The 3,366-nt window shown below is 39.2% G+C and overlaps 1 pseudogene; it reads right to left on the bottom strand.

Moving 5' to 3' along the window:
- Nucleotides 1–418: 418 nt before the first annotated feature.
- LOC149140524 (pentatricopeptide repeat-containing protein At1g77405 pseudogene) lies at nucleotides 419–2,138 on the bottom strand (annotated as a pseudogene).
- Nucleotides 2,139–3,366: the final 1,228 nt, after the last annotated feature.

Raw genomic sequence — 3,366 nt, 5'->3', positions numbered from 1 at the left:
TAGATATTGCGGAGGGAGCTATTGGACTGGCAATATTGTACCAATGCTAACTCATTTCCACCCTCTTCCAAATAATTGGTTTCGTATCAAATAGAAAGGAAATTGGTATATAGATGCTTGCTTGGGCTGCTTGATGTTCCCCTTGGTGAACATGTTATCAAAAATTAATCTGGATTTGCTGCCCTTTCCATCTCCCATTACAGCCTCCCACGGTGAGAAGTCAATAATGGATCGAGATCCAGTTTCCATGCTTCTTTATGCCATTGTTGTCTCAATTTGTGCACCTATATGGGAAGTGGTGATATTCCGGGGATTCATGTATAGACCATGCGCTTCACTCTTTTACATGTCTATCCCTAGCTTCAATTCCAAGCTCGATCTTTCTACATACCTCTGCTTCTACTGGTAATCCATCTTTTCATGCTTTCCTAAGAGCATCAGTAATAAGCTTATATGTATAAGATATTGGAATAGGGTCCTTAACAACCATTTCTATCAATACCTTACTACCTTCTTCGAACCAGTCCTCCTTCGCATAATGCATGGCCAATTGGTGTATAAGAACTGCAAGCAGGAGATATGTTATTCTCCTCCATCTTATTCAACATCTCCACAGCTTTATCTACTTCATTCACAGTGCTATAATATCTGATGAATGAATTATAAGTAACCTTTTTAGGAGCACAACCATCCTAATGGATCTGTCAAAATATCTCCAGGGCCCTATCGATTTTGCAATTCTTACAAGGGCCATCAATCAAGCAATTGTAAGTAACAATGTCCAACATAAAACCATCGTAACACATCTATTTAAACAACCGATTTTCTTCCTGTAATCTCTTATTAACTGCCTTCCGAATACTTGTATGCATACTGTGTTTGCAATAACAGGTGATCAGAATAGTTTAGGTGAAAACATCCGGAGGGCATCTACAGCCCGACATTTTCATATGATAAAATAGAAATCTCGCTTTGCTAAAATTCCCCACCTTACTCTCACTTTCTTCATTCCTTCTTGTTTTTTCACCTTGATCCACATGTCAAGATGTGGATACTCAAATGCAGTGGAAACGATTTTACCTCAAATTTGCAGCGAATTCAATCAAAACAACCAAAATATGACCACTCAAATGCATGGAACAATGAGTTTGCTATTCAATGCACAAACCTATATCGAACAGGCAAAATGTGAGTAACCCAATGCCTTAGAGAATACAGTTTTAACTTCAGTTCAGGGACCAGTTCAAACAAACCAGGTAATTAATTCAAGCAAGACCACAATTTAATGATGCATGCTTGAACGCAGTTACAATGTGGTGACAGAGATGCTAATGATATTGTAGGTGATCGAATCTGGTTTGCAATGGAATTGTTTCATTCGATAAAAGCAAGCCAATGCCTCCTTCACTAGACCTTGTTCACCCAGGACTTTTATGACAAAGGTCACAATTTTTGTTCTTACAAGACCACTTTCTTTTCTTGCCATTTCATGGAGGAACCTCCATAACGTTTTCAGTAGGATTGCCCTCGCTAGAGTCCATGCCATCTCCTGGCAAGTAAGCTGAACATGAGCAAACCCATCTTGTTTTCCAGCCCATGAATAGAATCTCAATGTTTTACCCACACCCTGTTTAACTGACAAAGGATTTCTAATACCTCGGGATCCTCGTATAGATTGATCTTATTGGGCCTCTTTCCAAAGGCATCTCTCTACAATGGGGAATCTTTGCTAGAATCCTTTTGCGTAATCTCTTTCAGAAACTTCTTTGAAGGGTTCTGAGTACTTCACAGACAATATCATTGGTCAATGTTTTGAGGCCAAGCCCATCGAGACCCACTTCTATATCATCTGTCTGAATAATAATTTCCACAATTTTGGCAACATTGCATGAAAAAATAATGCATTTTGAAATGCGTCTGTGTGAACATATTTGGGTAACATTTGGAGTTGTTGAATTTTCCAATTCTTGGCAAGTGGATATAGAAAATGTATGAAATGCAAAGAGAAGCAGTCGTGTTTCTATGAAAAAATTAGGAGGGGATGTGTTTATATATTTGGATCGTGGTAGGAGCGAACGATTCAATTTGAAAGAATACAGAGGTTGGGTGCGTGTTCTCAAAATCAAATGCCAGAACATTGTAATGGTTTACCTCGCCTTCAGACTTTGCTCCTGCTATAATGTGTCATTTTTTGGGGAGACATTGTAGAAGCTGGTAAAACCTTCTAACATCATGCTCAATTCCCAACTCATGCTCGAAACTCTATGCCAACGAGATGTAAACTCATGGTTTTGCAACTTTCCTTTAGGGTTTTGCAGCTTTCCAACTTTCCTGTAGTAGTAGAAACCCTTTTGAAGGAAGCTGATACTGTCAATGAAGCCGAACCTCTTCTGGAGAGCAATGGCAATAAGGAAGATAGTACGCTACCATCTGGGATTGAGCTTTGTGCAGACAGAGGACTGGTTGCAGATACCAGGTTCTTTGAAAGGTATGGATTTCTGAGGTCCGATATTTATGATTTGATTCACAACCATAAACCATTACTAAAATGCTCCGAGTCTGAAATGGAAAATACCCTAAAAACCCTCGAGGTTTATGGTCTAAGCAGAGAGACCTTGCCACTCTTTTTGCATTCCTGCCCCTCTGTTTTGAACGTTGACTACTTGAATCAATGGCACCCTCTTTTTTTTAGACTTCAGAAATACCCAAATAGAGAGGATATTATTGGGACGCTCTTAAATTATTGTGAAAAGTTTGGACTGGAACCTGTTGGTCCACTAAACTATGAAGAAAATGTGAAATTTTTGTTGGATCATAGAATTGGATCCTCTTACATAGGCAGATGCTTGGAGAAGTGTCCCTTGTTATTCTTCTTGAATAAACACACTAATTTAGAAACAAAGGTTAAGGTTTTAAGGGATACAGGAGTTAAGAATGGGACCATATATCTTGTTTTGAGGAAGTACCTGAATTTCGTCACTTATAGAACAGAATCTTTGGCTTCGAAAATCGAGTATCTCAAGAGCATTGGTCTGACAGGAGAGGACATAGATCGAGTCTACTCCACATTTCCTGCATTATTGGCTCACAACATCGAAGACAAGTTGAAACCATTGGTTACTGAGTTGGAGAGCTCGGGCTTCACTGGTCATCATCTTGTAAAAACAATTGTGCACAATCCTTATGTATTTTTGATGAAGGTGGGTGGGGAGCTGTCAAGGTGTGTTTCATTGCTGAATAACCTAAAATGTAGAAAACCCTTGCAAGACAAGATTTTGAGAGAGGTCATTACAACAGGAATTAGATGGGTGAAAGCACGCCTTGAATATCTCATTAAACAAGGACTATCACATAGGGAAGCCTTCA

This window comes from Pinus tabuliformis, chromosome X (genome assembly GCF_031772625.1).
Source record: "Pinus tabuliformis cultivar Carrire ecotype Pingquan chromosome X, CPIR1, whole genome shotgun sequence".
Classification (NCBI taxonomy): domain Eukaryota; kingdom Viridiplantae; phylum Streptophyta; class Pinopsida; order Pinales; family Pinaceae; genus Pinus; species Pinus tabuliformis.
Note: the sequence above shows the minus strand (reverse complement) of the source record. Positions and strands in the feature narration are given on the sequence as shown.